The 13,602-nt window shown below is 42.4% G+C and overlaps 2 protein-coding genes across 2 annotated transcripts in view; both read right to left on the bottom strand.

Annotated features, from left to right (window-relative positions):
• The window catches only part of LOC112235187 (tumor necrosis factor receptor superfamily member 14), an 85,458-nt gene that overhangs the window by 10,605 nt on the left and 61,251 nt on the right, over positions 1-13,602 (bottom strand). The window lies entirely within an intron of this gene.
• Positions 1-13,602, bottom strand: part of LOC112235190 (tumor necrosis factor receptor superfamily member 14) — a 79,587-nt gene that overhangs the window by 54,838 nt on the left and 11,147 nt on the right. The window lies entirely within an intron of this gene.

Here is a 13,602-nt window from a genome sequence, read left to right as displayed (position 1 = left end):
CTGGAGGGGTGCTCTCATCTGATCTATGAACATAGAGCACTGTAACTCCACAATGAGGGTTCAGGCCAGGCAGCAGGCTGTTAGCAGGGTATCTAGGTTGGGCAAAACTAAACATGGCGGTGTTCGTTTTACCAATCTCACTGGAATAAAGACCTATTCCTGTCATTATTGAATTTGTTCTCAAAATGATAGCTCCCTCACATCCCGCAAAGGTGGAGGTGTTGCTAACATTTACGATAGCAAATTTCAATTTACAAAAACAAAAATGTATCTTTTGAGCTTCTAGTCGTAATCTATGCAGCCAACTCTCACTTTGTATAGCTACTGTTTACAGGCCTCCTGGGCCGTATACAGCGTTCCACATCGAGTTCCTATCGGACCTTGTACAGTAGTTGTGGCATAATTCATATTTTTGGTGACTTTAATATTCACATGGAAAGTCCATAAACCCACTCAAAGGCTTTCGGAGCCATCATCAACTCAGTGGGGTTTGTCCAACATGTCTCCGGACCTACTCACTGCCACAGTCACACTCTGGACCTAGTTTTGTCCCGTGGAGTAAATATTTTCCTCATAATCCTGGACTATTGGACCACCATTTTATTACGTTTGCAATCGCAAAAAATAATCTGCTCAGACCCCAACCAAGGATCATCAAAAGCCGTGCTATAAATTCTCAGACAACCCAAAGATTCCTAGTTGCCCTTCCAGGACCCTCTCCACCTACCCAAGGATGTCAGAGTACAAAAATCAGTTAACCACCTAACTGGGGAACTCGATTTAACCTTGAGCAATACCCTAGATGCAGTCGCACCCCTAAAATCATTTGTCATAAGAAACTAACTCCCTGGTATACAGAAAATACCCAAGCTCTGAAGCAGGCTTCCAGAAAATTGAAACGGAAATGGCGCCACACCAAACTGGAAGTCTTCTGACTGAGCCCTCACTGCTGCTCGATCATCCTATTTTCCAACTTAATTGAGGAGAATAAGAACACAAATGTATTTCTAATACTGTCGCAAAGCTAACTAAAAGGCAGCATACTCCAAGAGACAATGACTTTTCACTTCAGCAGTGATAAATTCATGCCATCCCTAGGAGGGGTGCGTGGGTTGAGTCACTGATGTGATCTTCCTGTCCGGGTTGGATGCCCCCTCGGGTTCGTGCCGTAGGGGAGATCTTCATGGGCTATATTCAGCCTTGTCTCAGGGTAGTAGGTTGGTGGTTGAAGATATCCCCCTACTGGTGTGGGGGCTGTGCTTTGGCAAAGTGGGTGGGGTTATATCCTGTCTGTTTGGCCCTGTTCGGGGGTATCGTCAGACAGGGCCTGCGGCGATGGAACCCTGACCTGTTCACCGGACGTGCTACCTTGTCCCGGACCTGCTGTTTTCGACTCTGTCTCCCCCTCCTGCTGTCTCTAACTCTGAATGATCGGCCATGAAAAGCCAACTAATATTTACTCCTGAGGTGCCGTCCTGTTGCACCCTCTAGAACCACTGTGATTATTATCTGACCCTGCAGGTCATCTATGAACATCTTGGCCATGTTCTGTTATAATCTCCACCCGGCACTGCCAAAAGAGGACTGGCCACCCCTCAGCATTGTTCCTCTCTATGTTTCTTCCTAGGTTATGGCCTTTCTAGGGAGTTTTTCCTAGCCATCGTGCTTAGACATCTGCATTGCTTTCTGTTTGAGGTTTTAGGCTGGGCTTCTGTACAGCACTTTGACGTCGGCTGATGTAAAAAGGGATTTATAAATCAATTTGATCGCAGTAGTGTAGGGCCCTGGACTAGTTTTACGTTCACTTTATGATCAGTGTAACAAAGTAATTTCGGCAATTTTCAAAATAAAAGTTCCCAACCTAATAATAGAAAAGTGTCAACCTTTTGTTCATGATATGAAAAATAATTGCTATTTTTTTCATATTTAAGTGACATTTGCAACAAATATGGGTTTTAAAACATGTTCCAAGGTCAAATAAATGCCCCCAGTGCAAATCACTATTTGAAATACATATTGGCTTTTAAAGCAAAAACTATTCTAGGTACTGAAGTAAAATTGTAGGGAATACTCAGGGTCTGTAGAATGTGTATTTAAGTGATAATGCCAGAGAAGCCGGTGTTTGGAGGATATATTGGCACGTGTGTTGTAGTGACGCCTCTAGCACAGCGATGCAATGCTTTAAACATGCTGACCAGACAGGACAAGTCGCGTGCATGAGCACTGCAAAATATATGTACACATACATGTTATTCAATCATTGCACCCACACTGCTCACAACCGTCTGTAACTCCTGAGTGGCGCAGTGGTCTAAGACACTGCATCTCAGTGCTAGAGGCATCACTACAGACCCTGGTTCGATTTCAGGCTGTATCACAACCGGCCGTGATTAGGAGTCCCATAGGTCGGCACACAATTGACCCAGGGTTAGGGTTTGGCAGTCATTGTAAATAATTATTTGTTCTTAACTGACTTGCCTCGTTAAATGAAACTTGATTCTATTTGTGATGCTCAACACGCTGCAAGTCCTGCCTCTCCCATCTCCTCATGGTTTTTAGGAGCATATACTCACCTGGGTGATTTAGAAGATGAACTGAGTCCCACACTCCAGTCGGTTGTGGTAATGCACCGCCAACCGCCATATAAAGTTCAAAGAAAAAGCAGCCTGAAGGAAAGAGGTTACTAGAAGCTAACTGACCAGACCGCACGCGCGCTTCTGAGTGCACCATCGCCCACATGTTGATTTTGTCCTCCCACACCAAATGCTATCACAACATGCAAGTTGAAATATCAAAACAAACTCCCAACCAATATTAATACCTATATTAATTTGGGGACAGGTCGAAAAGCATGAAACATTTACGGCAATTTAGCTAGCTTGCTGTTGCTAGCTAATTTGTCCTGGGATATAAACATGGAGTTGTTATTTTACCTGAAATGCACAAGGTCCTCTACTCCAACAATTAATCCACACAAAACGGTCAACCGGATCATTTCTAGTCATCTCTCCTTCCTTCAGGTTTCTTTGGAATTTACATGGCGATGACCCTGGAGCAGCTAGTGAGGAACATCAGAACAAGTCTAACTTCACCAGTACAACTATGGCTGAGGACACATGGGGGAAGGTACAGTACCAACCCTACTACATAAGTACATAATTTTATACAGATTGGTCTGGCCCCCAGTCTGAAATCAAAACATCCATGTTGACACTTTTTTGATAACCCAGATCTGAGGTGGTTAGCACTATGGTTCTTCAACTACTTTGCAGACAGAGTTCAGTGTGTCAAATCGGAGGGCATGTTGTCCGGTCCTCTTGCAGTCTCTGGAGGTACCACAGGGTTCAATTCTCGGGCCGCCTCTATTCTCTGTATATATCAATGATGTTGCTCTTGCTGCGGGTGATTCCCTGATCCACCTTTACGCAGACGACACCATTCTGCATACTTCTGGCCCTTCCTTGGACACTGTGCTATCTAACCTCCAAACGAGCTTCAATGCCATACAACACTCCTTCCGTGGCCTCCAACTGCTCTTAAACGCTAGTAAAACCAAATGCATGCTTTTCAACCGTTCGCTGCTTGCACCCGCACGCCCGACTAGCATCACCACTCTGGATGGTCCCGACCTAGAATATGTGGACATCTATAAGTACCTAGGTGTCTGGCTAGACTGTAAACTCTCCTTCCAGACTCGTATCAAACATCTCCAATCCAAAGTTTATCGCAGTGCCATCCGTTTTGTTACTAAAGCACCTTATACTACCCACCATTGCGACCTGTATGCTCTAGTCGGCTGGCCCTCGCTACATATTCGTCACCAGACCCACTGGCTCCAGGTCATCTACAAGTCCATGCTAGGTAAAGCTCCGCCTCATCTCAGTTCACTGGTCACGATGGCAACACCCACCCGTAGCACGCGCTCCAGCAGGTGTATCTCACTGATCATCCCTAAAGCCAACACCTCATTTGTCCGCCTTCCCTTCCAGTTCTCTGTTGCCTGTGACTGGAACGAATTGCAAAAATCGCTGAAGTTGGAGACTTTAATTTCCCTCACCAACTTTAAACATCTGCTATCTGAGCAGCTAACCGATCGCTGCAGCTGTTCATAGTCCATCTGTAAATAGCCGACCCAATTTATCTACCTCATCCCCACACTGTTTTTATTTGTTTTCTTTTCTGCTCTTTTGCACACCAGTATCTCTACTTGCACATGATCATCTGATCATTTATCACTCCAGTGTTAATCTGCTAAATTGTAATTATTCGCCTACCTCCTCATGCCTTTTGCACACAATGTATATAGACTCTTTTTTTTCCTACTGTGTTATTGACTTGTTTATTGTTTACTCCATGTGTAACTATGTGTTGTCTGTTCACACTGCTATGCTTTATCTTGGCCAGGTCGCAGTTGTAAATGAGAACCTGTTCTCAACTAGACTACCTGGTTAAATAAAGGTGAAAAAAATAAAAAATATGTTTGGCTCAGTGGGGTGTGCACCATATTGGAGGTTGACGGTAGTTGTAGTATTGTAACCCCTCTTTTTAAAGGAGAAGAACATAATGATGTTAGGTGAGGAAATCACTCATCTGTCAGTTTGAAGAGGTGAAGAAAGACCAAGAGATCTGTGCTTCAGGAGGAGCTGACAGAACTGATCATTTCTCATAATGAGGATGTGGTCAGAGGTCAGGTAGGAAGTAGGAACTTCTCTGTACTGTATATTTCAGAGTTCTATGAGTATTTCAGCTCATGTACTGAACAACAAGTTGTGTCCTTTGTCCATTTGATAAGGTTTAATGTGTATACAGCCATATACTGATTACCACAGCAGCGTTCTAACTATAGCAGTGCCATCTATCCATCTGCCTTTGAACCATAAAGGTGGACCAACATTTAAACTAAAACTAATTTAAAAAGAAACAAAATAAAGTAAAAACTTGAAACTTCAAGTTACAAGACTCTTCAAACTAAAACTGATACCAGAACCAACAGAGCACAACACACATCTAGAATTAAAATATAAAACCTGTCAAACTAAAATAAAACTAATGAAAAGCCAAAATTGTATAGAAAAAGTGAAAATGCAGAGCTGAAGTAACCTTGGTCAACTCATACTTGTTCTTCTTTGTTTTGAAAGTGGAGTTGATAGTGCATCTGTCAGGAGGTCAGGAATCGGAGGGAGGTGAAAAAGGAGGAGCAGGAGAAAAGCCAGCAGATAGCCAGACTAGAAGAGGAGCTCCACAGGGTGAGAGGCCAGCCCTGTGTTGGGTCCTGAACATGAAGGGTTCCTAGCCCTGTTGGACAGAGAAGCAACTCACTGAGACAGAACACCAAGCCACGCAGCCTGAGGTTAACCCTTAGTTAACTTGGACAGAGTTAGGAATTAATAATTTCTTAGCATTTGAGATTGATATAAAGGCTGCACGCAATGTTATTTTCTGAAATATGACCTAAAACTGATCTAATCTTGTATGGTGGCCTTGTCTGTGTCTTGGAACATGGTCACAAGCACAGCTCTTCAGATAGAGAATTCTGTGGACAGTGAGGAGGAAGACAGAGTATCACTTACTGAACAGATGAGAAGTAGAGAGAAACAATGAACAACTGATGAGTTAAGAGGACAGGAAGAATCATGTGATCTATTCTGGTGTGTTCTCATGGAGATACAGTATCAAACACAGCTGTAGAGCCAAAACTTTGGGAGGATGAGCCCCCAATACCAAATCTGCTCCTAGTTCCTTTCCCCTACCCCCTTATGACTGGTGTAGATCTGACAGGATTGGATAGCTGAAACGAACACTTTGAACAGATGACTCTTATTGTATGTAATCCCAATCAATACTGTATTTGTACTCTGCAGGTACAGTGAGTTCCTTGTGTAGAACTCTGTCCATAAAGGAAGGAGAGCTGATCACTGCTAAAGGCCAGCAGGATGAGTTGAGACAGAGGCTGAAGAACCAGTTGGACCAGCTACAGGCCATGTCCAGGAAGATAGTGAAGGACAGGTTGGTCCAGCTACAGACCATGTCCAGGAAGGTATGAACATGCTTTGAGTGGGTAGATTTGCATATTAGGCTACGTTTGAGACTATGGGTTCCACACAAGCTAAATCAAGGACACCTCAAGAATTTAATGTGGCTTCTCTATGACCTACCTTTACTTTCAGTTCACCTGGTTATGTGATGGGAAAACCAATGAGGAACTCATGGTGATGCTGGAGGAGAAGAATGACACCCTGAGGCAGGTTGGGACACACCTTCCCTGTTACTTAATCAGATAACTTTGTTTACACGTGACACTTCCTCTTAAGGAGACAACTTTAGAAAGCCTGGCTCATGGTTAGGAAAACTAAATACTTGTGTGTCTTTATAATGTACACTAGAATAGAATACAGCATATCTACTGTGTGTGGTTGGAAACTTGCTGTGTTTGTGACTGTTACAATAAGACAAAGCTGAAAGTTGAAGTTGATGAGAAATTTGAAAAAACACTCTTTCTATCCACAGAACAGAAGTGTTCCAAACCCTACATTTCCAGTCTGAAACATGGTTACACCTCTTTCTGCTTGAGTCAGGTTTTTGTGGTTCTTAGAGAGAAGCCTTGCAAAGTTCTTAATTTCACCAAAATACATAATAGGGGGATGTAACTTTTGCTTATGTACGTCTAAGAAAATAGACTAGTGCAAGTACATTGATTATGTCAAGGAATGTTTCCATGAGAAACCTCAAAGATTGGCAGGTAATGTAAAAGAATCGTGCAGATCACAGGAGGTTGGTGGCACCTTAATTGGGGAGGATGGGTTCATGGTAAAGGCTGGCGCGGAATATGGTTTCCATGTGTTTGATGCCATTCCATTTGCTCCGTTCCAGACATTATTATGAGCCGTCCTCCCCTCAGCAGCCCCCACTGGTGTAGATCATGTATCTCCAGGAACACAGGTCTGTCTTTAACTCTGAATTGTAAAGGGAATCATTCAGTGATCATCATCAAAATCAAATATGATCGTTAGATCTTGTAGTTTGGAGGCTCAGAATCCCTGCTTCCCCAGGAACAGTAGCTACTGGGGATCATAATAAACGTGTCTTCAATGAGAGATCCTGAAAGTGGTTGAGTCAATTGAAGCGAGTCATAACAATCTTCCAACTGATCCTTTAGTCTGGCTGATGCCATAGAATGTTACAGCTCCAATCATATTATTTTACAGAACCACAAGAGGATTGTCATAAATATAATCATATTATCAGTTGACTCTGTCCATGTCCTTTTCACCATGTCAGTATGTGCTGGAATAGAATCGATCTGTTTTGGTGAGTCTGCACACTAGTGAGTCCATTGTCACAAAATACATGTATATTATTTAGAAAGAGCATACATCGTGTCACTGGCTAGGTTGTACTGACCTCTAGTGGCAGTAGCAACATCTTGTACAGTATATAACCTCCATTTAGTAGATCATATTACCATTTTCCAACAAATTTTTGTCGTGTTCATTTCAAGGACAACTTTGTAAAATTGACTCAGTCTTTGTACAAATCCCTCATCATTATAAAACATTTATTTCTAAATAAAATTTATATTTCTCAAATTCGGAGTAATGCAGTGTCAAACTTTGATTGTACAACATCTTTTTCTGTAAAGAACTTACTGGATAATATTGACAGTTTGACTGTTTTTTTTTTTTTGACCTTTATTTATCTAGGCAAGTCAGTTACGAACAAATTCTTACGGCATCCATAACAATGAGCTAATGAGGCCTGTTCAGGGGCAGATACTTGTACCTTGTCAGCTCGTGGATTTGAACTTGCAACCTTCCGGTTACTAGTTCAACATTCTAACCACTAGGCCACCCTGCCGCCCCAAATTCATTCAAACTATTTCATCCTTCCACAAGATATAGTCCCGACACAAATCTAATGGCTGCTACCCAAGGCTGGTTCGGCTGCTACCCAAGGCTGGTTCGGTTGCTACCCAAGCTGGCTGGTTCGGTTGCTAAAGATGCAACCCAGTCGTTCTTTTTGTTCAGTATCTATGGACGCGATCCAGTCATTCGTTCTAAATGTTTCATACCATACTGGCTGGCAACGTTCTTATCCCTTGCTTGCAAGCTAGCCAACTACAGCTAACTTAGTGTCACATCATAAAGTGTAGCCAGAATAACACCAAAGTAGCAGCATTTGCATTTGTTTTAGCAGTTTTCTAGTGACATTTATTTGAACACATCCATAACAATGAGCTAATGAGGCGCGATTTCCCCTGGCATAGAAAATGTGCCAAATAAATGTCACTGTGTGCTCTCTCATCAGGACACTGTTGTTCAGAGGAGCTAGCCAACAGCACAGCTAACACAATCACTTCAAACTGAAGCTGGAAAGACTGCAAACTAGCTGCACTTCGTTTAGTTTGACCTTTTTTCAATTGACATTTCTTTCACACCGGACACGTTCATTACTATGGGACAGCTGGAGATTGAAACAATGTTGCAAATGTCGTAGAGACAGAAAGATTTATAAAAATCTCGGCTGTTGAAAACGAAATGTTAGTCTAAAAGAAATGTGAGATAATGTCTAGATGATTTTTATGAGACAGATGGAACAGAGTAAATAGGCATTTTAACATAATAAATTTAGCCTGTAGTAACTTTGAATTAGACACCAGCTGGAATGCGGTTTTAACCAATCAGCATTAGACCCACCTGTTGTATAAATGGTGTAATTTCATGGGTTTCTAAATAATACGGTGTGTTGTTGGACTTCTACTCCGCCTATTACATTCACCAAAATTAAAATAACTACTGCAAATGGAATGCATAAACGTGTTGGGGTCTATTTTTCACATGGTTCGTAAATGAGGCAGAACAGACATGGAAAACAAAAGGGAGAGAACAGCGGAGCGTACAGTTGGCCTACCTATTTGTTGTAGTGAAATTACACAATCATTCATCAATATGAAAATACGTATGTCATTCTTAAAGTTAGGCTACAGCGCGGAAACATGTAAAGTAGGTTATTTCTACGTAAACACATCATATTCATCTTACCCCAGCCTTGACCCCAGTAGTGTAGGGCTCTGGACAAATTTGACTTGCTTTATGACTACTTAGTTGTTTCCATTGTTCCTCGATCAAGTACAGCTAAAGTCTTTTAAAATATACTGTGAATGTGACTTCTCAGTAACATGGCTTTATTTTCAGTTCTCCTACATGTGACAGTATGAGGAACTAATGATAATGCTGTTACTTCATCAGATAACTTCAAATAAAATTTTATAGGTCACATTTAAAAATAAATATTTAACCTTAATTTAACTAGGCAAGTTTGTTCTTAGCTATGGCAGCCTACCAAAAGGCAAAAGGCCTCCTGCGGGGACGGGAGCCTGGGATTGAAAAAAAACTAAAAATACATTATAAATATAGGACAAAAAACACATCACAACAAGAAAGACAACCCAACACTACATAAAGAGAGACCTAAGACAACAACATAGCAAGGCAGCAACACATGACAAAACAGCATGGTAGCAACACAACATGGTAGCAGCACAAGACATGGTAAAAACATTATTGGACACAGACAACAGCACAAAGGGCAAGAAGGTAGAGACAACAATACATCACGCAAAGCAGCCACAACTGTCAGTAAGAGTGTCCATGATTGAGTCTTTGAATTAAGCGATTGAGATAAAACTGTCCAGTTTGTTGCAGCTCGTTCCAGTCGCTACCTGCATCGAACTGAAAAAAGGAGCAACCCAGGGATGTGTGCTCTCTTGGGTAGGGGGCAGTATTTTGACGTCCGGATGAAAAGCGTGTCCAAAGTAAACTGCCTGTTACTCAGGCCCAGAAGCTAGGATATGTAGATTTGTATAGAAAACACTCTAAAGTTTCGAAAACTGTTCAAATTATGTCTGTGAGTATAACATAACTGATATGGCAGGTGAAACCCCAAGGACAAACCATCCTCCCTCCCAAAAATTCAGCCTACCACTATTTTCAATGGCTATCACTTTTATTATAAGGCCAATTCCTCCCATATTGCAGTTCCTAGGGCTTCCACTAGATGTCAACAGTCTTCAGAAAGAGTTTCAGGAAAAATTGTCCAGAAATTGTAGTTTTTCTTGGTGGCTCCCATTTTGGCTGTAGTGTTTCCAAGAGCGGGGAAGAGAGCGCGTTCTTTGGTATTTTTCTCTGGTAAAGACAATAGCGATTTTATCATTTATTTACATATTAGGGTACCTAAGGTTTGATTATAAACGTTGTTTGACTTGTTTGGAAAAGTTTAACGTTTGGGATTAGTTTTGTATTCATTTTGATGGAGGGAAACTGGGTGGATTATTGACTGAAGCGCGCCAGCTAAACTGAGTTTTTATGGATATAAAGAAGGACATTATCGAACAAAAGGACCATTTGTGATGTAACTGGGACCTTTTGGAGTGCCAACAGAAGAAGATCATCAAAGGTAATGCATTTTTTTATATCGCTATTTCTGACTTTCGTGTCGCACCTGCCTGGTTGAAATATGTTTTTCATGTGTTTGTATGCCGGCGCTGTCTACAGATAATCGCGTGGTTTGCTTTCACCGTAAAGCCTTTTTGAAATCTGACACAGCGGCTGGATTAACAAGAAGTTAAGCTTTATTTTGATGTATACACTTGTGATTTTATGAAAGTTAAATATTTATAATACGGTAGTTTGAATTTCACGCTCTGCAATTTCACTGGATGTTGGCCAGGTGGGACGCTTCCGTCAACACCGGGCCCCAGTGTTGAGGATCAGCAAAGTGGAGATGTTGTTTCATACCTTCCCCACCTGGGGGCGGCCCGTCAGGAAGTACAGGACTCAATTGTACAGGGCGATGTTCAGACCCAGGGCCTAAAGATTATTGATGAGCTTGGAGGGTACTATGGTGTTAAATGCTGAGCTATATTCAATGAACAGCATTCTTAAATAATGTAGGTATTCCTCTTGGAATGGGATAGTGCAGTGTGATGGTGATTATATTGTCTGTGGACTTATAGGGGCGGTAAGCAAATTGAAGTGGGTCTAGGGTGACAGGTAAGGTGGAGGTGATATGATCCTTGACTAGTCTCTTAAAGCACTTCATGATAACAGAAGTGAGTGCTACGGGCGATAGTCATTGAGTTCAGTTAAATCTCTTGGGTACAGGAACAATGGTGGTCATCTTGAAGCATGTGGGGACAGCAGACTGGGATAGGGAGAAATTGAATATATCCGTAAACACTCCAGCCAGCTGGTCTGTGCATGCTCTGAGGACGCGGCTAGGGATGCCGTCTGGGCTGGCAGCCTTGCGAGGGTTAACACGTTTTAAATGTCTTACTCACGTCGGCCACGGAGCAGGAGAGCCCACAGGCTTTGGTAGCAGGCCGTGTCAGTGGCACTGTATTGTCCTCATAGAAGGCAAAGAAGGTGTTTCATTTGTCTGGAAGCAAGACATCGGTGTCCACGACGCGGCTGGTTTTCCTTTTGTAGTCCATGATGGTCTGTAGACCCTGCCACATATGTATCATGTCTGAGGCGTTGAATTGCAACTCCCCTTTGTCTCGATACTGACGCTTTGCCTGTTTGATTGCCTTGCAGAGAGAATGGCTAATCTGTTTGTATTCTGCCATATTCCTCTTCACCTTGTTATGGTTAAATGCGGTGGTTCATGCTTTCAGTTTTGTGCTAATTTTTTATTTTTTTATTTCACCTTTATTTAACCAGGTAGGCTAGTTGAGAACAAGTTCTAATTTACAACTGCGACCTGGCTAAGATAAAGCATAGCAGTGTGAACAGACAACACAGAGTGTTGCCATCTATCCACGGTTTGTGGTTAGGGTAGGTTTAAGTAGTCACAATGGGTACAACATCTCCTATACACTTCTTGATGAACTCAGTAACCGTCTCAGTGTACACGTCAATATTATTCTCAGAAGCTACCCGGAACATATCCCAGTCCGCGTGATCAAAACCACCTTGAAGCGGGTATTCCGATTGGTCAGACCAGCATTGAATAGTCCTTAGCACAGGTACTTCCTGTTTGAGTTTCTGCCTATAGGAAAGGAGGAGCAAAATAGTGTCATGGTCAGATTTTCCGAAAGGAGGGCGGGGGAGGGTATTGTATGCATCCCGGAAGTTGGAGTAACAATGGTCCAGTGTTTTTCCAGCGTGAGAAATTACAGTCGATATGCTGATAGAATTTAGGTAGCATTTTTTCTCCAAATTTGCTTTGTTAAAATCCCCAGCTACAATAAATGCAGCCTCAGGATATATGGTTTCCTGTTTGCATAAAGTCCAATGAAGTTTCTTGAGGGCCGGCATGGTATTGGCAACCGAAGAGAAATTCTCTTGGGAGATAATACGGTCGGCATTTGATTGTGAGGTATTCTAGGTCAGGTGAACAAAAGGACTTGAATTCCTGTATGTTCTTACAATTAAACCATGAGTCATTAATATTGAAACATACACCCCCGCCTTTCCTCTTCCCGGAGAAATGTTTATTCCTGTCGGCCGAATACAACAACAGTGAAATTACAGTGAAATGCTGACTTAAAAGCCCTTAACCAACAATGCAGTGTTAAGAAAATACCCACAAAAACAAGTATGAGATAAGAATAACAAAAAATTCAAGAGCAGCAGTAAATAACAATAGCGGGGCTATATACAGTGGGTACCGGTACAGAGTCAATGTGCGGGGGGCACCAATAGTTGAGGTAATATGTACATGTAGGAAGAGTTATTAAAGTGACTATGCATAGATAATAAGAGAGTAGCAGAAGCGTCCTGGAGTGGGGTGGGGTGCGGGGTGCGGGGGGGCAATGCAAATAGTTTGGTAACCATTAAATTAGCTGTTCAGGAGTCTTATGGCTTGGGGTAGAAGCTGTTTAGGAGCCTCTTGGACCTAGACTTGGTGCTCCAGTACCGCTTTCCGTGCGGTATCAGAGAGAACAGTCTATGACTAGTGTGGCTTGGAGTCTTTGACAATTTTTAGGGCCTTCCTCTGACACCGCCTGGTATAGAGGTCCTGGATGGCAGGAAGCTTGGCCCCAGTGATGTACTGGGCCGTACACACTACCCTCTGTAGTGCTTTGCGGTTGGAGGCCGAGCGGTTGCCATAGCAGGCAGTGATGGAACCCGTCAGGATGCTCTTGGTGGTGCAGCTGTAAAACCTTTTGAGGATCTGAGGACCCATGCCAAGTCTTTTCAGTCTCCTGAGGGGGAATAGGTTTTGTCCTGGCCTCTTCATGACTGTCTTGGTGTGCTTGGACCATGTTAGTTTGTTGGTGATGTGGACACCAAGGAACGTGAAGCTCTCAACCTGCTCCACTACTAAACTTCAATAAGAGAACCTGAAAGTGGTTGAGTCAAGCGAAGCGAGTCATAATAACCTCCCAACTTGCCCTATATTCTGACAGATTCCAAATAATAACATGGGATAACCAGAACAGATACCCCTGTATCAGCCATTCCCATAGTAATGCTAGTTTACCTATGAAATATACCCATGAACATTTGGAAGCTTTAGAACGTTGCATAAAATACTGAATGTTTGTTTGTTTTAGAAAATCATTGATGACCGTTCAAAGTTCTACAAGAACTGCCGCAGAAA

Source organism: Oncorhynchus tshawytscha, linkage group LG16 (assembly GCF_018296145.1).
Source record: "Oncorhynchus tshawytscha isolate Ot180627B linkage group LG16, Otsh_v2.0, whole genome shotgun sequence".
NCBI lineage: Eukaryota > Metazoa > Chordata > Actinopteri > Salmoniformes > Salmonidae > Oncorhynchus > Oncorhynchus tshawytscha.
Note: the sequence above shows the minus strand (reverse complement) of the source record. Positions and strands in the feature narration are given on the sequence as shown.